Source organism: Protopterus annectens, chromosome 5.part1 (genome assembly GCF_019279795.1).
Source record: "Protopterus annectens isolate FY-2018-M chromosome 5.part1, PAN1.0, whole genome shotgun sequence".
Taxonomy (NCBI): domain Eukaryota; kingdom Metazoa; phylum Chordata; order Ceratodontiformes; family Protopteridae; genus Protopterus; species Protopterus annectens.
Genome location: NC_056736.1, coordinates 663,914,827 through 663,940,071, shown reverse-complemented (window position 1 = coordinate 663,940,071; position 25,245 = coordinate 663,914,827).

Here is a 25,245-nt window from a genome sequence, read left to right as displayed (position 1 = left end):
CTTAGAAAATATGTTTAAAGTTCTATTGAGGAATCTCTGTTTTGTATTCTCTCAGAATAACTTTGCTCCATATTTGTATCCATAAAATTCTTCATTTAGATTTCAATATTTAGAATTCTAAAAAAAATAAAAATATATATACAGACAGATGGCATCAATTCATGGCACATTTAGGTATGTTTAGAATTCTGTCTGCCATATTTTTATCTGTAGAGCCATCTGTTTAAGACTTTTTCTATATTTATTTATTTATTGACATTTGATTACCGGGAAAGTCCAGCTTGGTAAAAGTCCATTTTCGGCGGATGTCCTGGGAGAAAAGCTCCAAATTATTACAAAGCATTTAAGAGCAATAATTTTAAAATATTCAAAAATCAAACAAAAAATCTGCTGCTTAAATAACTATAACAAAATTAGACATAATACAAAAACATTTGTTAAGAATTGATACACATTATATGACCATCATTTAATATATAGAGACATTTTAGACAGTTTGTAGAGAAATTAAAGGTAAGTTAGTCTCATACAAATAGGAATTGCAATATGAAGTGAGGAAAAACAGGCTTCTGGTATATTTAGAGAGAAGTTTAGGGAAGTGAATTAGATATCAGTAAGAAAGTAAGTGAAGAAGGGAGAGTAAGGAGGAATAAGGAATGAAAAGGTACCTTTTCACATTTAGGACTATAGTTTATCCTGGTTTTGGCCAAGAACAGAACCAGATTTTAGCTAGGAAGTCTTTCAGGGTGGTTTCCAAATATGGAAGGGAGGGTATAGACCTGATGGATACAGATAAGGAGGTCCAGACCATAGCAACCTTGTATGAGTATAGACAATGCCCAGCAAATTTGCTAGGTTTGTAGACAGAAAGGAGTTTTGGTCATGTTTTTATATTGACCAACTGGAAGCATAGTTGTGTAGAATGATTTTTATTGCTGAACAGGCAGATGGATGCTGGATAATTTTATAGGTGGTAAGAAGTTGTGTATATATTAGTTGATGGCAGTTCTAAGCAATTTAGACTTTCAGTGCTATACATGGGTGGGTTCTGAAAGGGGTATATGCTGTAAATTTAGCAACTCTGTTATAGCATTAGTCAAATTTAATTTTTTCTGAAACCTGGAGGTTAATAAGGATGGCAGCTGCATAAAGAAGAGTGGGGAGGAGAGAAGTAGTGGGAAGTGTATTTTTAGTTACAAGAGTGAAAAAGGTTTTGGCTCTGTAAAGCATCCCTATTTTTTGTTGAGTTTTTCTTAGGCAATTTTGTAAATGCAGGTCAAATATAAGATTATCATCCACTATCACCCCAATGATTATCATCCACTATCACCCCTAATAGTTTGCTATGAGAAGTGACTTCAATGGTTGTATTATCAAGTGAGAGAACGTTAAATTTTATTTTTTCATGAGAAAGGGATTTGGGGGAAAAAGTAGTAATGTAGTCTTTTTTGGGTTGAGCATGAGTTGTGACTTATGAAGCCTCAAAGTCTATGTGCATTATTAGTCTTTGTTGACAATTCAATTTGGTGAAATGTATTTGACATTCTAAACAAAGACTAATGCACATAGAATTTGAGGCATACAATGTGACAGAGGGAGTACTAGACATGGAATACTGCAAGTAGAACCCTGAAGACAGTGTTCCAGGAAAGAAAAGTCTACACACAGAAATATTTAGATGGAACTATGCAATAAGGGAGTCCAAATGCACAAATGCAAACACAGAATCAAAGACAGAATTCTAAATACAGAATTTTAAAGAATAAATTATTCTGACTGTATTTAGAACATAATTTCTGCAGATAGAATTCTACTTCCAACCATACCCCATTTGTAGTATTTTACAGATAGAATTACATACAGATATTCTTAGCACATAATTATACAGATATAATTATAAGTACAGAATTGTGCAGATGTAATTTTACAGATACAACCATAAGTACTGTATTCTACAGAAACAAATTCTATAGAAAGAATCTAACATCTAGCTATTGAATTCTGCTTTTATGATTCTATTTGCTAGAGTCTGTGTTTGGATTTTTTATCTACAGAAATCTGTGTCTATAATTTTATGTGTACAATTTTGTGTATAGAATTATCTCTGTCAGCAATGTGGTTAGAATTGTATCCATTTTAGTCCATTTTAGAATGCTATTTGTAGACTTATAGCTGTATAATATATCTCTAAAATTCTGTTTAAAATTATTTTTATAGAATTATGCGAATAGAATTCCATTTACACAATTCCATGCCTACAGAATACTGTGTTTAAATTCTTTTTTCAGACTGTTAACTGTAGAATTCTATTTTGAATTGTACTTCTAAAATTCTGTGTTTAGAAATCCATTTATAAAATTCTGTGCTATAGTCCTGTCTGCAAAATTCTATATGTATAACTATTTCTGTAGAATTATATATTTAGAATTCTGTGTTTAAATGTCTAGCTGTTGAAGTCTGTATTAAGAATTCTGTGTTTAGAATTTTATCTCTAAAATTCCAAGTGTTAAATTCTGTATTTATATAATGCTGTGGTTAAATTATATCTGGAAAATTCTGTGTTAAAATTCATTTGTAGGATTCCATTTTAAAAACAAATTCTATTTGTACAATTGTTTTCATTGAATTCTGCATTAAAATTACATTTGTAGAAAGGTGTATTTAGAAAACTATTGCTATAATTCTATGCTTTGAATTCTGTTTTTAGAATTATATCTCTGGAATGTTGTCTGCTGAATCCACTGTTTAGAAGACAGAATTAGAATTCTTTATTTAGAATCTTGTTATGCAATTCTGTTGTCACAATATTATCTTTCAAATTATGCCTGTTGAACATTTGTTTGGAATTCTAAGTGTTGAACTCTGTACAATTGTGCATTTGCAGTTCTGTCAGTATAATTCTGAGCTTTGAAATCTATCTTCAGAATTCTAGCTACAGCATTAAGTTATTAAAAATTTTGACTGTGGAATCATCTGCCTAAAATTCATTGCTTTGAATTGTATCTGTATATTTGTTTAGTTTTCTAAATAGCATGTTTTGAACTTTGTCCATAAAATTTTACATTTAGAAATCTATCTGTAGAGTTACAACTGCAGCACTCCATGTTTAAAAGACTATCCATAAAGTTTTGTGTTTAGAAGTCTATTTGTGGAATTGATGGTGCTCAAATTTGCATGAACACACTTACCCATAATAAATTACAATAATTACTCACATATGAAGTGGATTCTTTCATTTTGATGCATTTTGGAAGCCAAGATAACTTATTTGAATGGACTTAGGACTAAGCCATTCAACTCCTTTATAAGACTTTTTCACAAATTTTCTGTTGATGCACCATTTCCAGAATTTTGTGGATAGAACTGTGCTATTTTTCTTCTGAATTATGTGTTTAGAACCCTTGTAGAATTCTGTATTAAAATTTCAGTCTTTAGAACTTTATCTATAAAATTCCATCTCTAGAAACCCGTATTTATAATACTATCTGCAGATTTATGTAGGTCGATTTCTTTCTGCAAAATTCTTTCTCTGGAATTCTGCATTTAAAATGCTGTGCTTAGAAATACTTGTATAAACTTCCAGTTTACAGTTGTATTTGTAAACCTTTGTGCTTAAAATTTAATCTGAAGCATGTTAAGCTTATATTACTTAAGTGCTTAGCATCCTCCCTTCAGAATTGTGGTTGTAGAATTCTTTGCTTAGAATTCTACCTTGTGATATGAGATTTATGTTTAGAATGCTATTTGTCAAATTTCAATTGTGAAATTCTTTCTGTACAGCTTAATATTTAAAATTTTAACTGCAGAGTTGTATCTGTAGAATTATTTGTTTAGAATTATTTAAGAACTCTAACCATTGAATTCTATGTTTTAAATTATTTGTTTTAGATTTTCATCATGTTATACTGTGTATAGAATTCTGTTTGAAAATATTTGTGTGGAGGCTTCTGTCAATATTACTGTGTTTATAATTCCATCCACCAAACATAGCCGGCCTTAGGCATAGGCCAACTAGGCGGTCGCCTAGGGTGCCGCTCTAGCAGGGGCACTTTTTCAGTGTTTATTTAATGTAGGTAGACCAGGATAGGGGCACTGGGTGGTGTGGTGGGGGGCGTCGTGGAGACCCTTTGCCAAGGGCACCAGTTGACCTAAGGCCACTCCTGCCACCAAATTCAACCTCTGGAATTCTGTAGTTAGATGTCAGTCTGAAAATGTCTATGTTTGAATAATTTCTGTTGAATTTTGTATTTTGAATTTATCTACTGACTTTTGTCTGCAGAATTCTGTATCCGACAATCTAGTTACAGAATTCTATCATTATAATTCTGTTTGCTGAATGCTGTGTTATGAGTTCTGTTTTTCAAATTCTATCTGTAGAATTCTGTTTGAATAATGCTGTCTACAGCATACTCTTTTCAGAATTATATCTGTGGAATTTTATCTGTCAAAGTCTCTGTATAGAATTCTACCTGTAGAAGTTTGTGTTTAAAACGGTTTCTTTAGAATTCTGGTTTTAGTATTGTTTCTGCAGATTTTTTTATGTTCTGTGAAAACATTTTTATCTTTAGACTATTGTGTATAAAAGTATCTGGTTAAAATAGTATGTGTAGAATTTCATATTTAGAATCCTATCTGTAGTATTCTATCTGCAGAATGATGTGTTTAAAATTCTTTGTTTAGATTTTTTATGCAGCATTATATGTATTATGCAGAACTTTGTGTTTATAATTTTGTTAGTATTATTCCACATCAATAATTCTTAATATAAAATGAAAACTGTACAATTATGTGTTAGAAATATGTCTGTACAATTCTCTATTGAAAGCTGTGATGAGAAATGTGTTAGGAATTCTGCCAACATGTGTTTAGATTCCCCTGTTCATAATTCAGTTTTTTGTAACTCTATCTACAGAAATCTGTCTTATAATATATGAATATAGAATTTTCTCTGTAGAATTCTACCTATTATATTCTGTTTTTAAAATTTATGGTTCCCCTCCCCATGCCTGAGGTGAAATTGCTCAACTGTCAGTAGCTCACAGGGAAAAAAAGATGAATGGCATAATTCCAAAAGTTGTCTTCCATAGAAAGTCATTGCCAGTATGGTTTCAAAGTGTATGCTAGCAAAAAACTTGTTAGTTTTGGGAGATTTCTCCCTTCTTTGAGTTTGTACAATCATGAAGTTACTATGTATAAATTCAGGGATTTGACCCCTGTAAAAAATAAAGCAATTAAAATTGATTTTTTTCATCCTTGTGAGTTTGGTGTGTATATACATTCCCATAATGTGCAAGAGCCATATGGCCAATTTTTTTTCAACCAGGGACCCTTATAAGCTATTTTTTTCTTTGGAAGGTGATAGTCAGGTATGAGGGAGTAGGCCAGATGCTAATGTCATAGTGGTTCCCTTCCCTGACCTAACTCCTCCCTGTAGATGGTTTGCAGTCTTCATAATGGCTTTCTGGTCGGAGAGAAACAGGCATGCTCTCATACATACTAACTTCCTTGATTTAAAATGTTTTATAATAAAACAAGTCTCCTCAGTCTTTTTCATGAATAGTTAGCCACTGTTAGGTGTCAATCTGCCAGGCCTAACAGCCTTCCTTCCCAGAATGGGTGAGCTGGCATCAACTGTTCAAGCCCATCTTTCCCCACCTGACTGCTCTAGCCCCCATGCTACTAGTGAAACACAGGCCACTTGTGCCATAGTCAGGACTTCATCCCTGAATACTGCACAGCCAGACTTTGTGCTTAGAGTTCTGTATTTTGAATCATGTCTGTGAAAATTTGTCTGTAGAATTCCATCTTTAGAATGCTGTTTGTAGAATATGTGTTTAAAATTCAATTTTTACAATACTATCCTTAGAATTTTATCTACAGCATTCTAACTGTTGAATTCTGTATTTACAAATATGTGTTTAGAATTTATTTTATGTATTCTTTCTATAGAAGCCTTTGTTTAGAACTCTATCTGTATAGTTATATTTAAAAATGTAGCTGTAGAGTTCTATGTATAATAATATCTGTGGAATTTTCTCAGTAGTGTAGCTGGGGCAGGGCCAAGGGGCAACTGCTCTGGGAGCAAAGTGATAAGGGCATGATCAGCTGGTCCCAATCACTTTTTAATGCATACCAGCTTTTAAAAGCCAGTATTGCATTTGCAATTAAAATCTGAGAGCTGTAGCACTCTGTGTATGGTGTAATTGTAGCAACTGCTTGCTACATTTTAGTAAACAATTTGCTAGAGTTTAAAAATAAAAAAATAACTTTTTTTAGCTCTGTGGCCCGTGTTTGCCCTTAGCTAAGCACAGCTAAGGAAGGGAGTGTGTCTGAGGCTGCCTAGCAGTATTTACATTGCCTAAATGGGTGTGCGCACTGGGCACTGGGTTATAAACCAAAAAAAAAAAAAACAGGCAATAGCAGCTCTGTTCACATCTGAGCACTGGGTATGCATGCCACATCTCGGGGCTTAAACGGGAAGGCAATGGGAAGGGAAAACAGCAGAAGGAAGGCTATCAAGGAGAACTAGCATAGCTGGCAGGTGAAATGTATCAGAATCAGCCAATTACACATGGAACAGCCTAGCACACTACTATAAACTTTGCAAACACCTTCCAGTCTGTTTTTTCCCACAAACCACAGATGGAAATATTTTACCTGACAAAACTAATAAAATGTTAGGGGCTGCCGTTGCTCTCATACATCAGTATGTGCAAGAGGCTGAGGGTAGTGAGCATGTGAATGCTGACGACCAACCCACAGTGAGGAGAAGGAGAAGAGTGTACAGACCCAGGGTGACCTACCAGGTGCTACATGAGATGGAGATAGTGGAGTGCTATAGGGTGGACAGGCATATTCTACAGTAAATTGTTGAGCTGTGATGGCCATGCCAGAACCAACAGAGGGGAACCCATCCCAGTGGATACCAAGGTATGTGTAGGCTTAAGAATACTAGCCACAGGTACCTTCCAAAGGCCAACTATGGATATCATGGGGATCTCACAGACATCAGCATCCAGGGTACTCCACCAGTTCCTGGATGCCATGTCAGCACATGCCAGTGAGCACATATATTTCCTCAACACCGGTGAGGCATTGACCAGCAATATGCTTCTCTTCCACCAAATAGCAGAATACCCCAAGGTAGTGGGTGCTATAGACTGCATGCACATACACATCAAAGCACCACCCGGTGAGTGGGGTAGGGTCTACATTAACCACAAAGGCTTCCCCACCATCAACTGTCAGGTCATGTGTGATTCCCAGAACATTATCTTGAATGTGTGTGCTGGTAGCCCTGGAAGCTATCATGACTCCCACATCTGGCATGTGACAGAGCTGTACCAGTTATTTGCCAGTGGAGACATCCCATATGGCCACCTAGTGGAGGATGCTGGTTACGTACTGGAGCCATGGCTGATGACACCCCTCAGAAATGCACACCAGAACAAGAACTCCATAATGAGGCACACGCACAAACCAGAATCATAATAGAGCATGTGTTTGGGATGCTGAAGTCATGGTTCCGCTGCCTGGACATATCCAGTGGAGCCTTGCAGTACTCTCCAGTTAGATGTACACAAATGTTCATAGTATGTGCCATGATACACAATATGATCCTGTGGAAACAGCTGCAGCAGGAACAGCATGGGGCAAGGCCACACAGCCCCCACCATTGTCAAAGCCATCACAGGCACAGAGGGACTCAGAGGAGGAACTACCTGGGAATACCCATGTAGGCAGAAGGAAGCATGCCCATTATTCCCAGGCCTTGGCAAAGAGACAATGCATAACACACACACTGACATGGTAGGGACCCAGGGAATTATACCTCTCTCTGACTCGCACATACAGTAAAAGGGATGCCAAACATGACACTACCTGTGCTTTACCATGTATAGGGAGTGTACTATGTACCTCCAGCACCATCCTCATTACTGGCACAGCCACAAGGTAAGTCAGTCTTCCTATCAACTGCTGAATGGATCAGTATGTTCTGATAGTTGTATCTATGGTATGGACGTGAGCATGCAAGGGGATTGGGTGGCTGAATGGGATGGCAGCAGATAGTGTACACCTACATGGGCAGTATGAAATCCATAACAAATACTGCTGTCAACATACTAGGGAGTACTAGACAAGGTGAAAATCCCACTGCAGTACATGTGGTGGCCCAAATGTGTGACCACAGGACACACACATGCTTGTCAGTGCGGCTCACATATCCACCACCAGCCTCAGCCAGCAGGAAAGGTGTAGATGACCATATAAAGAGGCTGGGCTAAGGCCTCCAATTGATGGCAGTGGTTAACAGCCCCCCTCCAGACCTACACAGACAGACTACAAAGTCTGAAATTGAAATGTTGGTCAATAAAACCTAAGATCTGTACACTACTGATATGTCTCCAATCTGCATGATAGGTCAGAATACAAAATGAAATGGAAGCCAGCAGAGTGCCTGAAATACCAGTACAGTCATAGCAAATGTTTAATGTCGTCAGGTGTGCTCCCCCACAATCCCATGTAGAAATGCACTCACATGTAAGTGTGAAGTGTAATAACAGTGGAGCACAGATTACCCGAGCTGGCCCAATCTACAGGATAAATTGTTTTATGTGTACAATATGCAGGGGTCCATGTGTTATGTTGTAATGTGTTTAATATTGTGTGGTAGTGGTCAGCATATAGGCATGGAGGGCTGTGTCTCAGTGGCCTATGGCCAGTACTGTGGATGACAGAGCCATGTTTTGACAACTGCAGTGCCAAACACAATGCTTCTCAGCAATACCCATGTCAGCAGTCATCCATACTCACTGTCCAGATGTCAATATCTGTCACTGTCTGAAAGATGGACATGCCATGAATGTGGGCCCAACAGTGCACAGGTGGAAGTACCCTAGATAGAGTACATAAAATGTAACTGTCAACTACACACAACTTTGGAATTGTACACACAGGTTAGCAGCACATTAGTTGTCTGTGTAGTATGGAATACTGATGTAGTCTGGACAATCACTGACAGACCACAAAAGGTACAGTTATGAAGTAATGAGAGGCTGCCTATGTCCCTCCACAAGGCAGGATTAGGGGAATGTCCCAGGTATATCTGTGAGTCAGTTGCAAGTATCTTCCATATCACACATGCACTCAGCTCACCCCACTATCTGCCACAGGTTTATCACAGGTCATATCCTTGCTGTTGGGAATAAGTACAGTATGACCCCATTTCTGTATGGGAATACCCACAGAATGCAGCATGCTGAAGAGGAGTCCTATGTAGGTGTGTCCCCAGCTGTAAGTAGCACTCTGCATGCATCCGAACCAGTGGGTCAATATGTACAGGAACTATTGCTATTAACACCTCACACACTTGCCCTGTCACCCCAGGGAAATCCACTGGCTCACAGCCTGGGAATGTAGGAGTGACAGAATGCACTGTCCTGCTACAGATGGCTTGCATCACTACCAAATGGCCTACAGCCCACTATCAAAGGCCTGTGCCTCACCCATAGTGCCAATGTATGGTATTTCATGGGGTCCCAAATAACAAACTAACACAGTCAACAGAACACAAATGCAAGGCCATAATGGCAAATCCCAGTAGCATGCCCCCTATGTCCTACTGCATGAACTGGGGGCCAATCCATAAATACCGCTGGGATGAAGGGCCAACTATAGGGATACTTCCCAGATATTCCTCCCATAATGTTAAGACGAGGATAGAATCACAGATTGGGAGGGGTTGTAGATGTATGGACGTCATGGAGTGTGTGAAGTCTGAAACTCTGATGTATGCCCATACTACCCTTGCCTACAAACCCAGTAATGGGTGGCTACAAACCTGCTCATAAACCACAATGTGAAGGGGAACTGACCAGATATATGAGCCCTGCCTCTGGGAAATCTGGGTGAATCTGTACAGCTGAGAGGTATGGCCACAGCAGGATATGGCCATTCTATTAAGTTGATATATGTACAACAAGGGGATCCTCAGCCACCATACTACCAAGGTGCTGGACCATTTACACAGACCCATCAGCAAGTGTCTGTAGTTACCACGCCAGAATGGCAGGAGTGTGCATGAATGTGTAGGCTGCGGACCAAATACTGGACTCAGCTTCATTCATCTTGTATTTCCCAGTAAATAACTGTGAGCAAATAATTATATCTGTCAGTAGTCGATGGCATAATATATCACAGTGTAAAACATATATATATAGATATCTCTGCTAACACCAACCATGTAACACAAGAAGCACAGAAAGCAATAGTTACAGTATCCTCCTATCTGTCACCCATTGTGACTCCATATTGTCAACCTATCTATAGATATCCTGCAGAAACAGGTTGCTATCTGTAGGTTGAGACACCAAACCCTGGACTGGAGTACAACCCTACCTGGAATGGATACACACACTCAATACAGAAGGTCATACTGGGCATGCTTCTACACTTAGAGAAATGAAGCCCATGACTGACAACACAGTGGACTATACATATCTGTCATTTGCAGATGTCTGTGCGCACACACCAAATTGTACAATATTTATGCTTCATACACACATTAGATAGGAATACTCACACATATCCAAGGTCAGCACACTATAATATGTCAAACATACACACACAGAGATGTGGGAAAGAGAGAGACAGACAGTGCCAGATAAAATTACATTATAAGGCCTGTCCCACCCACTTCACATCCAATTGGCTGATATCGCATGATGTGCTGATGTCAGCAACTGTAGACATTCCTTTTGGTAGCCCTCAGCCCTATAGTGTCTTTGGTGTTTGTGATAACTGTGTAACATAATAGTAAAAACCAGTATTCATGTAGCATTTGTATACTCAGTCCTGTCAAATGTAAAGTTGTGTACGAGTGTGTGTGTGTGTGTGTGTGTGTGTGTGTGTGTGTGTGTGTGTTTCCAGAGAAATGATTTATGGCCCATTCACACACACTGCACTTCCCATTGCCCATGTTAGCACCCATGCTGATGTCAGTTACCTTGAAATAACCCTTTGGCCAAGTCTCAGTCCTATAAGCTCCATGGCGCTTGCGATAACTGCGTAATACTGTAGTGTAGCAAACTAGTTAGTTAGGAATTCTAATCCTGGCCCTGACAATTGTAAAAATGTGTGTTTTGTGTGTGAGAGCATGTGAGTCTTTGTTGACACCTGCTTTTGTGGTCATTCACGCTTACTGCACTTCCCTCACTCGTCCTTTAGCATTGCAGCTGATGTCACACACCTTTAAAGCTACCTTTGGACAACTCTCCAACATATAACTGCCGTGGCACTTGTGATAACTGCGTAATACCATAATGTAGCAAACTAGTTAGATAGCAGTTCTAATCCTGATCCTGGCAACTGTGAAAATGTGTGTGTTTGCATGTGAGAGTGTGTGAGTTTTTGTTGATACCTGCTTTTGTGGTCATTCACACTTACTGCACTCCCCTCACTCCTCCTTTAGCATTGCAGCTGATGTCACTCACCTTCAAAGCTACCTTTGGACAACTCTCCAGCATATAACTGCCGTGGCACTTGTGATAACTGCGTAATACCATAGTGTAGCATACTAGTTAGGTAGGAGATCTAATCTTGGTCCTGGCAACTGTGAAAATGTGTGTGTGAGAGCATGTGAGTCTTCGTTGACACTTGTTTTTGTGGTCATTCACACTTACTGCACTTTCCTTACCCTTCCTTTAGCACTGCAGCTGATGTCACTCACCTTCAAAGCTACCTTTGGATAACTCTCCAGCATATAACCTCTGTGGCACTTGTGATAACTGCGTAATACCATAGTGTAGCATACTAGTTAGGTAGGAGATCTAATCTTGGTCCTGGCAACTGTGAAAATGTGTGTGTGAGAGCATGTGAGTCTTTGTTGACACTTGCTTTTGTGGTCAGTCACACTTACTGCACTTCCCTCACCCTTCCTTTAGCACTGCAGCTGATGTCACTCACCTTCAAAGATACCTTTGGACAACTCACCAACATATAACTGCTGTGGCACTTGTGATAACTGCGTAATACCATAGTGTAGCATACTAGTTAGGTAGGAGTTCTAATCCTGGTTCTGGCAACTGTGAAAATGTGTGTGTTTGTGTGTGAGTCTGTTGACACCTGCTTTTATGGTCATTCACACTTACTGCACTTCCCTCACTCGTCCTTTAGCACTGCAGCTGATGTCACTCACCTTCAAAGTTACCTTTGGACAACTCTCCAACATATAACTGCCATGGCACTTGTGATAAGTGCATAACACTATAGTACCATTACATAGCTAGGTAGGGGTTTGACATTGGCAAGTGTGTGTGGGTCATCAGTATCCTGTGTGGGTGTTGCTGTCATTGTGTAAATAACAAGATCCATTGCAGCGTGGGTTTTGCTACATTTTCATATTGAAGACCCTTATGTCCCAATGTCACATTACAAGGCCAACAGTTGTCAAACACTGTAGAGGTTGGTGTAGACAATACACAGCCATACATGTTTAGCTACATTTTCGTATTGAGAACCCTTATGTCCCAATATCACATTACAAGGCCAACAGTTGTCAAACACCATAGAGATTGTTTTAGACAATACACAGCCATACATTTATATATAGGCAACCATTATAATACCCAGAGACCTCTCTCTACCCACACATCATGCACAAACAAGCTTGTCTTGCTCTCTTTCTTTCTTTCTTTCTTTCTTTCTTTCTTTCTTTCTTTCTTTCTTTCCCTCTGTCTCTCTCTCTCCCTCTCTCTCTCTCTCTCTCTCTCTCTCTCTCTCTCCTCCTCTCTAGTAGATGTGGAAAAATGCATCTGTTTTGCATAGGCAGCAGCTTGACTTTCGTAGGTAATGCTCATGATCAGCTGAAGGCCTGTGCATGAATTGGAGTCCTCCACCTGTTAATTGCACGTGGAACACCTGTGGCATCATTCCTATAGCCAATTTCATGGAAACACACTCCTATAAGTAAGCAGTGCAAGTGGGTGTTGGCCCTTCTCCCTCATTGTGAGCAACAAACACTGTGGAGATAGGCCAAAAAAACTGGAGGGGGCTGTACCAGACATGAGGATAGAATGTAAGTATTGCTGTTCTACATTTGAAGTAATTTTGGTTTAACAGGGTTTGTGTGGATATGGCTGTTCTGCATGATTTAAAGTCTGGCATAACAGTGTTATGTGGTTGAGAAAAATCTCACCTCTAGGGCTATCTGCAGACTGGCCGGAGTTTGGGCCCCGAGATTTGGAGTGTTACTCACACATTTTCTGTCTTCATAAATGCAATAGCATACTCTGATGATTGTACTCAGGAAATTGTAACATCCTTGTGTCTTACTGGCTTCATATCCCTCAGAAGAGATATGTTACAACAAACCATGTTACTCCAGCAATGTTTTCAGTTTATAACTGCAATATGTCAATATTGTCCCTGTGTTTCTGCCTCTGTCCCCCAAGTCCGTCACCCTTTGTTCATATGTCATGCAGTAAGAGGTAGATATGTATAGCATACCATTATTCACTGACATAATTCCTGATATCAAGCCAGTGATATATCAGACTGCCAGACATGTAATGTATAGGAAGCCAAATAGTTGAGGACAATATCTGGATATTCTGTGGTAGTCTGTACAGTAGTGAGGTCTGTGTACTTATGGTGATTGTTGACAGAGTGTCTGTATTATGTAGCAGTGTATTGTGATCATGTTATTTGGCCTGTGTACACTCTGGAGTAGATGTCAGTGTTCTTGGTCCTGTTCTGACATTGCATGCTGCTCCAGTTTCTGATACCCTATCAGTCTATATGTTTGTAGGGCCAGACTGAGACATGTCCCATTCCACAATCAGGCATCAGACTACACTATGAATTGGGCCAGTATATGTAGAGTTAGTGTGTGAGTGGCAAACATGATGATGACTTTTGTTCACAAAGGCCATAGACTGTACTATTACTTAGGCTTACCATTATGTGACTGACTGTGTTGAGATTGGTTGTGGGTATGCAATTTCACACTGGTGTCTCTTACTCCATGCTGTTGCACACCTGTAGTGCCTGCTGTATTTACAATCACATGTGTATTCCCCCATAGGTAAATTGGGTTAGTGTTAAGACAGTCTGCCTGTAGTGTAGACAGTGCTTGGTGACATGCCCAGCAGCGCAGTGTATTTACCATAGTGTGATGTTATGTCCAGATATTTGTCAGATATACTGTTGCATGGCCACCATATGTGTTGTGTATTTTTGACAAAGCAGTGGGCTGGTGTGAAGATGTATATCACTAACTAGTGTGAAGTATGTGGCTTGGGATCTTTGCTCCTCCAGTTAATATGTGTTAGGACAGATAGGAAGGTGTGAATGCATCAACTGTGTGAGCTTATCTAGTCTAGTATTTCTGATATATCCCCATTTTTCATGGCTTTAAACATCCCCTTGGTCAGGCTTGTCCCACATTTCTTGCACTAAGGCGTTCTGTGTATACCTCGAACCAAGAAAAAGTGTAAGCACTCCAAAGAGAACTATAAATCCAGTAAAAAAGTGCTAGGGCACGCTGGTTAGCAATCAGAAAGTTTATTCCACAACAAGTTAAAATCCACTCTAGGTGCTCCACTCGAGAAACAAAAATATCAGCCCAACAAGGAAATGTGTAACACGCCAAAGAAATATATTAACGCTCTTACATCCACACTTCAAATATGCGTTTTCGTCCATAGGACTTCATCAGACAATCTAATTCCTTTAACACACATTTAAATACTAGATGTATTGAATATAATTAACTTAATTATCCATAGAGCTTTATCTATTAATTCAAACACACCAATCTATATGCATAGTTCATGAATATTAATGCCTATCATTGTAAAGTGCTTTAGTGCTTAATGTTTTAAAATATAATTATACACATTAAAAGTGACATTTAAAAACTGACATGAAGCAAATTGTTAAAATGATTAAATGCTAAGTTTCATATATTAATTGATTACATATGTAAATATAAATAAATAATAAAAAAAAAATTTAATAAAAAAATTAACATTCAGTCCTTAAGAGTGTTTTGTTATAAATGGGAACTGACTTTACATACAATGATAGTGCCATCTGGTGTCCATATCCAGAAGTACACTATAATTTGTTAGCTCTTATTTTTAGTAGAGGTGAAATTGTGAGAAAATCATTAATCCCTGGATTAGTGTTGGAATCTAGGTTGACCTGCCACCATAACTCCTTACTTTCCAAGATTTCCTCCCAAAGGCCCCCCCCCTAATATCTGGCTTAACTTGATCCAACACATAACATTCAAATTTAGTTTCAGGGCATATATTAATATGTTTGTATAATGCATTAGTATTTTTTGCTTTCAGAATGTCATAATTATGTTCATATATTCTCCGTTTCAAACATCTTTCCATTTTACCCACGTAAAACGACTGACATTTCTGACAAATAGCAATATATACTACCCCTCTACTCTCACAATTATAATAATTCTTACTTTTTATCCTTCTCTTTCTACTTTCTATATATATTTCTGCCTTATTCATAATATATGGACACTGTTGGCATCTGCCACATTTGTATGTCCCCCTCCTCACTCTATTTCTTTCGCTTACTATTTCACCACTCCTTTCTAATATTTTACCTATATTTGGTGGATTTTTGAAAACTATTTTTGGTTCCATTCTAGGGATTTCTTCTATATCTGTTAAAGAACTAAACTTATTCCATTCTTTTTTAAAAAAAATCTTTTAATTTCAAATTTGAACTGTTGTATTCTACTACCAGGCTTCTCTTGTAGGTGTCTTGTTCATTTTTCTTCTTATTTACTACAGGGGTGTGTCCCAACTCCGAATTATATGTATTCCCCTTGCCTAATATAGGTTTGAATCTATCCAACCTTCCTTCCTCTACTTCACTTCTTAACTTCTTAACAAATTCCTCTGGATATCCACGTTCTTTGAACATACTGTGTAGAATCATGCATTCATCTTGAAAATCCAAGTCATTTGATGTCATTCTGGAACCCCTTACAAATTGTCCTTTGACAATATTCCTCTTACTGTGTAAGGGGTGGGCACTGTCATAATGTAAAAAAGAGTTCACATATGTCTCCTTTCTAAATACCTTACTCTCAAATTTTCCTGCCCTTTTGTATATTTCTATATCTAAGTATTTCAGAGACTCATTACTAATAGTATATGTGAACTTCAAAAATTTAGTAGTTTGATTGATGTATTCCATGAACTCTAAAAAACTTGATTCACTACCTATCCAAAAAATGACAATATCGTCCAAGAATCTATGGTAGACTGTCCATAGTTCCTTGAACTTACAATTGGTAATGAACTGTTCTTCCCATTTGGATAGCACGATATTGGCATAAGTGGGGGCACAAGCGGCCCCCATAGACACTCCCGTCTTCTGCTGGTAATATTCACAATCAAACATGATGAAATTATGTTTTAATACTATATCCATGAGTGTCACACTCGCTATCTTGTCATTTAACCTCAAATGGTCATCTTTGAACACAGTCTCCTCAAACATGTTCATCCCCTCAGTATGTGGTATACATCCAAACAAATCAATGACATCTATAGTGATGAACAGCATGTCCTCCCTATACATATCCTGATTTAATTCCCCCAAGAAATCCCAGGAATCTTTGAGAATTAACTTATTATTAACCCAAATGTGCTTTGTCTTGAAATCCACGAATTTGGCTAGGGGAACTGTTTTAGAACCCTCAGCCGAAACAATTGGTCTGAGGGGTGGATTTTCCATATCCTTATGGATTTTTGGTATTCCAAATATAGTAGCTACCTTGGGTTTCTTTACTTCTAAATATTTAAAGGTTTTATCATCTATTATATTCTCTATCAAAAGATCTTGTAAAATAGAATCAATCCTATGATAGGCAACATTAATTCCGTTTAAAGATACCACTGTATACTTAGTATCATCTCTCAAAATGGTATTCATCTTTCCTTCGTACAAAATTCTGTCCATTATGACTATCCCCCCACCCTTATCTGGCTTCATAACCCTCAAAGATGCATTGCTACTTAATTCTCTTAAAGTCTCATTCTCGTTCTTACTTAAATTATAATGGACCCAGCTTGAATTATGTCTTTTTCTAACTGAATCAACCATAATATTTTCAAAATTCTTTAATTGAGGGAATAATGGGGGATTGTAAGTTGACTTTCTTTTCAACATGTTCTCACCCCCACCATCTCTTTTAAAGCCCGCTTTAGAGGCCATAATTTCTAAATTAATTTTCCTCATGAACAGCTTGACATCCAAAATTGTACGTGTAAAGTCACCTCTACTGTTAGGTATATACTTTAGTCCTTTACTGAGTAGTGAAAAGTGGTTTAAATTCAATGTCAGACAACTAAAATTATAAATGGTGAAATTTTGATAGGTGTGTTTAACTTTATCATTCACTATGACGTCTAAGATGGAATCATTCACATCTGGGCTAGGGGTATCTAATAATATCTCCCCTTCCCTCTCCCCCCCCCCCAATTCTGAAAATTTTCTCTATAGTTGTTACTACCTTCCTGCAATATTCCCCTATTCTGGATGGGGGGAAAATCAATATCATAACTTGCTTCATTCCACCTATAATCTTCTCTTAACCCTTGTCTGTTTTCGTGTTGAAAATTCCTTCTTTTGTTGTTCCATGTCCCTTTGTAGGTATTATTTTTGTTTTCCTGATAGTTAGGTTTTGGATAACTTGTATGATTTTCATATTCATTGACATCCCTCTTCAATTTACCTAACTTACGCTGTATCACTTCCTCACACTTAGTGTCTATATCCTTTCTCATAGAAAAATATTTTTCTTTCCTCTTTTATGCCATGAATTAAGTCAGTTGTGATACAAGTATCCAGAATCTCAATGTCCTTTCCCAATTCCCTTTGTTTATTATCATTTTCTTCAATAATTAATTTAATAACTTCTAACCCACAATTATTGAAAACATTAATTAAACATTCATGGAAATGGGAACCAATCTGACATTGTTAGGGTATTTGTATACCCTTAAACCTTTAGGGACTATTTCCTATTTAAACATTCCTGTAGATAGGCATTTTCTATGCTTAAAGTTCTGTGTTTCATTAACAATTTATCAAGTCTATTGATTTTCATTGCATAAGTCTCTTTATCATCAAATCCTTCACTGTTACAATTATTTACTTTAAAATGAATGTCTCGCTTGAGCCATTCAACTGTTGATTTCTTTTTAAAAATAGCTTATGGACTAACAGTACCTTGCAAACCAATCGACGGGTTTGCGTTTCTCTTAGGTATAGCACCCATGTCCTTTCTGTTTGCGTTCCTTGTTTCCTCTTCGCTCGATCTGTCGAGTAAAATCCCAGGGGTATCGTTGGGGTTGAAACTAGTCCCATTATGAAGGTCGCCGGCTCCGTTGTTGTCACCAATAAGCTCCCTCTTCCTTTTCCCTCTGTGTCCTTCAGGCTCTTCAGCTCCCTCGACACGATCCATTAAACGCTTACTTCCGGTAACAAGGCTGGCACAGAGGTGTGAGCAGGTCTATAAGTTCAGTTAACTGTCCGATAAGCCTTCTGGCTTGACCTGCTTCCTCTTGCGCTTCAGAACTCATCCTTCCTGACCACAGTAACCAGTCGGTCCCTCCTCCTCTGTACCACGAACCAAGAAAAGTGTAAGCACTCCAAAGAGAACTATAAATCCAGTAAAAAAGTGCTAGGGCACGCTGGTTAGCAATCAGAAAGTTTATTCCACAACAAGTTAAAATCCACTCTAGGTGCTCCACTCGAGAAACAAAAATATCAGCCCAACAAGGAAATGTGTAACACGCCAAAGAAATATATTAACGCTCTTACATCCACACTTCAAATATGCTTTCATCCATAGGACTTCATCAGACAATCTAATTCCTTTAACACACATTTAAATACTAGATGTATTGAATATAATTAACTTAATTATCCATAGAGCTTTATCTATTAATTCAAACACACCAATCTATATGCATAGTTCATGAATATTAATGCCTATCATTGTAAAGTGCTTTAGTGCTTAATGTTTTAAAATATAATTATACACATTAAAAGTGACATTTAAAAACTGACATGAAGAAAATTGTTAAAATGATTAAATGCTAAGTTTCAAATATTAATTGATTACATATGTAAATATAAATAAATAATAAAAAAAAAATTTAATAAAAAAATTAACATTCAGTCCTTAAGAGTGTTTTGTTATAAATGGGAACTGACTTTACATACAATGATAGTGCCATCTGGTGTCCATATCCAGAAGTACACTATAATTTGTTAGCTCTTATTTTTAGTAGAGGTGAAATTGTGAGAAAATCATTAATCCCTGGATTAGTGTTGGAATCTAGGTTGACCTGCCACCATAACTCCTTACTTTCCAAGATTTCCTCCCAAAGGCCCCCCCCCTAATATCTGGCTTAACTTGATCCAACACATAACATTCAAATTTAGTTTCAGGGCATATATTAATATGTTTGTATAATGCATTAGTATTTTTTGCTTTCAGAATGTCATAATTATGTTCATATATTCTCCGTTTCAAACATCTTTCCGTTTTACCCACGTAAAACGACTGACATTTCTGACAAATAGCAATATATACTACCCCTCTACTCTCACAATTATAATAATTCTTACTTTTTATCCTTCTCTTTCTACTTTCTATATATATTTCTGCCTTATTCATAATATATGGACACTGTTGGCATCTGCCACATTTGTATGTCCCCCTCCTCACTCTATTTCTTTCGCTTACTATTTCACCACTCCTTTCTAATATTTTACCTATATTTGGTGGATTTTTGAAAACTATTTTTGGTTCCATTCTAGGATTTCTTCTATATCTGTTAAAGAACTAAACTTATTCCATTCTTTTTTAAAAAAAATCTTTTAATTTCAAATTTGAACTGTTGTATTCTACTACCAGGCTTTTCTTGTAGGTGTCTTGTTCATTTTTCTTCTTATTTACTACAGGGGTGTGTCCCAACTCCGAATTATATGTATTCCCCTTGCCTAATATAGGTTTGAATCTATCCAACCTTCCTTCCTCTACTTCACTTCTTAACTTCTTAACAAATTCCTCTGGATATCCACGTTCTTTGAACATACTGTGTAGAATCATGCATTCATCTTGAAAATCCAAGTCATTTGATGTCATTCTGGAACCCCTTACAAATTGTCCTTTGACAATATTCCTCTTACTGTGTAAGGGGTGGGCACTGTCATAATGTAAAAAAGAGTTCACATATGTCTCCTTTCTAAATACCTTACTCTCAAATTTTCCTGCCCTTTTGTATATTTCTATATCTAAGTATTTCAGAGACTCATTACTAATAATATATGTGAACTTCAAAAATTTAGTAGTTTGATTGATGTATTCCATGAACTCTAAAAAACTTGATTCACTACCTATCCAAAAAATGACAATATCGTCCAAGAATCTATGGTAGACTGTCCATAGTTCCTTGAACTTACAATTGGTAATGAACTGTTCTTCCCATTTGGATAGCACGATATTGGCATAAGTGGGGGCACAAGCGGCCCCCATAGACACTCCCGTCTTCTGCTGGTAATATTCACAATCAAACATGATGAAATTATGTTTTAATACTATATCCATGAGTGTCACACTCGCTATCTTGTCATTTAACCTCAAATGGTCATCTTTGAACACAGTCTCCTCAAACATGTTCATCCCCTCAGTATGTGGTATACATCCAAACAAATCAATGACATCTATAGTGATGAACAGCATGTCCTCCCTATACATATCCTGATTTAATTCCCCCAAGAAATCCCAGGAATCTTTGAGAATTAACTTATTATTAACCCAAATGTGCTTTGTCTTGAAATCCACGAATTTGGCTAGGGGAACTGTTTTAGAACCCTCAGCCGAAACAATTGGTCTGAGGGGTGGATTTTCCATATCCTTATGGATTTTTGGTATTCCAAATATAGTAGCTACCTTGGGTTTCTTTACTTCTAAATATTTAAAGGTTTTATCATCTATTATATTCTCTATCAAAAGATCTTGTAAAATAGAATCAATCCTATGATAGGCAACATTAATTCCGTTTAAAGATACCACTGTATACTTAGTATCATCTCTCAAAATGGTATTCATCTTTCCTTCGTACAAAATTCTGTCCATTATGACTATCCCCCCACCCTTATCTGGCTTCATAACCCTCAAAGATGCATTGCTACTTAATTCTCTTAAAGTCTCATTCTCGTTCTTACTTAAATTATAATGGACCCAGCTTGAATTATGTCTTTTTCTAACTGAATCAACCATAATATTTTCAAAATTCTTTAATTGAGGGAATAATGGGGGATTGTAAGTTGACTTTCTTTTCAACATGTTCTCACCCCCACCATCTCTTTTAAAGCCCGCTTTAGAGGCCATAATTTCTAAATTAATTTTCCTCATGAACAGCTTGACATCCAAAATTGTACGTGTAAAGTCACCTCTACTGTTAGGTATATACTTTAGTCCTTTACTGAGTAGTGAAAAGTGGTTTAAATTCAATGTCAGACAACTAAAATTATAAATGGTGAAATTTTGATAGGTGTGTTTAACTTTATCATTCACTATGACGTCTAAGATGGAATCATTCACATCTGGGCTAGGGGTATCTAATAATATCTCCCTTCCTCTCCCCAATTCTGAAAATTTTCTCTATAGTTGTTACTACCTTCCTGCAATATTCCCTATTCTGGATGGGGGGAAAATCAATATCATAACTTGCTTCATTCCACCTATAATCTTCTCTTAACCCTTGTCTGTTTTCGTGTTGAAAATTCCTTCTTTTGTTGTTCCATGTCCCTTTGTAGGTATTATTTTTGTTTTCCTGATAGTTAGGTTTTGGATAACTTGTATGATTTTCATATTCATTGACATCCCTCTTCAATTTACCTAACTTACGCTGTATCACTTCCTCACACTTAGTGTCTATATCCTTTCTCATAGAAAAATATTTTTCTCTTTCCTCTTTTATGCCATGAATTAAGTCAGTTGTGATACAAGTATCCAAAATCTCAATGTCCTTTCCCAATTCCCTTTGTTTATTATCATTTTCTTCAATAATTAATTTAATAACTTCTAACCCACAATTATTGAAAACATTAATTAAACATTCATGGAAATGGGAACCAATCTGGACATTGTTAGGGTATTTGTATACCCTTAAACCTTTAGGGACTATTTCCCTATTTAAACATTCCTGTAGATAGGCATTTTCTATGCTTAAAGTTCTGTGTTTCATTAACAATTTATCAAGTCTATTGATTTTCATTGCATAAGTCTCTTTATCATCAAATCCTTCACTGTTACAATTATTTACTTTAAAATGAATGTCTCGCTTGAGCCATTCAACTGTTGATTTCTTTTTAAAAATAGCTTGCGGACTAACAGTACCTTGCAAACCAATCGACGGGTTTGCGTTTCTCTTAGGTATAGCACCCATGTCCTTTCTGTTTGCGTTCCTTGTTTCCTCTTCGTTCGATCTGTCGAGTAAAATCCCAGGGGTATCGTTGGGGTTGAAACTAGTCCCATTATGAAGGTCGCCGGCTCCGTTGTTGTCACCAATAAGCTCCCTCTTCCTTTTCCCTCTGTGTCCTTCAGGCTCTTCAGCTCCCTCGACACGATCCATTAAACGCTTACTTCCGGTAACAAGGCTGGCGCACAGAGGTGTGAGCAGGTCTATAAGTTCAGTTAACTGTCCGATAAGCCTTCTGGCTTGACCTGCTTCCTCTTGCGCTTCAGAACTCATCCTTCCTGACCACAGTAACCAGTCGGTCCCTCCTCCTCTGTACCACGAACCAAGAAAAAGTGTAAGCACTCCAAAGAGAACTATAAATCCAGTAAAAAAGTGCTAGGGCACGCTGGTTAGCAATCAGAAAGTTTATTCCACAACAAGTTAAAATCCACTCTAGGTGCTCCACTCGAGAAACAAAAATATCAGCCCAACAAGGAAATGTGTAACACGCCAAAGAAATATATTAACGCTCTTACATCCACACTTCAAATATGCGTTTTCATCCATAGGACTTCATCAGACAATCTAATTCCTTTAACACACATTTAAATACTAGATGTATTGAATATAATTAACTTAATTATCCATAGAGCTTTATCTATTAATTCAAACACACCAATCTATATGCATAGTTCATGAATATTAATGCCTATCATTGTAAAGTGCTTTAGTGCTTAATGTTTTAAAATATAATTATACACATTAAAAGTGACATTTAAAAACTGACATGAAGAAAATTGTTAAAATGATTAAATGCTAAGTTTCAAATATTAATTGATTACATATGTAAATATAAATAAATAATAAAAAAAATTTTTAATAAAAAAAATTAACATTCAATCTTTAAGAGTGTTTTGTTATAAATGGGAACTGACTTTACATACAATGATAGTGCCATCTGGTGTCCATATCCAGAAGTACACTATAATTTGTTAGCTCTTATTTTTAGTAGAGGTGAAATTGTGAGAAAATCATTAATCCCTGGATTAGTGTTGGAATCTAGGTTGACCTGCCACCATAACTCCTTACTTTCCAAGATTTCCTCCCAAAGGCCCCCCCTAATATCTGGCTTAACTTGATCCAACCCATAAAATTCAAATATAGTTTCAGGGCATATATTAATATGTTTGTATAATGCATTAGTATTTTTTGCTTTCAGAATGTCATAATTATGTTCATATATTCTCCGTTTCAAACATCTTTCCGTTTTACCCACGTAAAACGACTGACATTTCTGACAAATAGCAATATATACTACCCCTCTACTCTCACAATTATAATAATTCTTACTTTTTATCCTTCTCTTTCTACTTTCTATATATATTTCTGCCTTATTCATAATATATGGACACTGTTGGCATCTGCCACATTTGTATGTCCCCCTCCTCACTCTATTTCTTTCGCTTACTATTTCACCACTCCTTTCTAATATTTTACCTATATTTGGTGGATTTTTGAAAACTATTTTTGGTTCCATTCTAGGGATTTCTTCTATATCTGTTAAAGAACTAAACTTATTCCATTCTTTTTTAAAAAAATCTTTTAATTTCAAATTTGAACTGTTGTATTCTACTACCAGGCTTCTCTTGTAGGTGTCTTGTTAATTTTTCTTCTTATTTACTACAGGGGTGTGTCCCAACTCCGAATTATATGTATTCCCCTTGCCTAATATAGGTTTGAATCTATCCAACCTTCCTTCCTCTACTTCACTTCTTAACTTCTTAACAAATTCCTCTGGATATCCACGTTCTTTGAACATACTGTGTAGAATCATGCATTCATCTTGAAAATCCAAGTCATTTGATGTCATTCTGGAACCCCTTACAAATTGTCCTTTGACAATATTCCTCTTACTGTGTAAGGGGTGGGCACTGTCATAATGTAAAAAAGAGTTCACATATGTCTCCTTTCTAAATACCTTACTCTCAAATTTTCCTGTCCTTTTGTATATTTCTATATCTAAGTATTTCAGAGACTCATTACTAATAATATAATGAACTTCAAAAATTTAGTAGTTTGATTGATGTATTCCATGAACTCTAAAAAACTTGATTCACTACCTATCCAAAAAATGACAATATCGTCCAAGAATCTATGGTAGACTGTCCATAGTTCCTTGAACTTACAATTGGTAATGAACTGTTCTTCCCATTTGGATAGCACGATATTGGCATAAGTGGGGGCACAAGCGGCCCCCATAGACACTCCCGTCTTCTGCTGGTAATATTCACAATCAAACATGATGAAATTATGTTTTAATACTATATCCATGAGTGTCACACTCGCTATCTTGTCATTTAACCTCAAATGGTCATCTTTGAACACAGTCTCCTCAAACATGTTCATCCCCTCAGTATGTGGTATACATCCAAACAAATCAATGACATCTATAGTGATGAACAGCATGTCCTCCCTATACATATCCTGATTTAATTCCCCCAAGAAATCCCAGGAATCTTTGAGAATTAACTTATTATTAACCCAAATGTGCTTTGTCTTGAAATCCACGAATTTGGCTAGGGGAACTGTTTTAGAACCCTCAGCCGAAACAATTGGTCTGAGGGGTGGATTTTCCATATCCTTATGGATTTTTGGTATTCCAAATATAGTAGCTACCTTGGGTTTCTTTACTTCTAAATATTTAAAGGTTTTATCATCTATTATA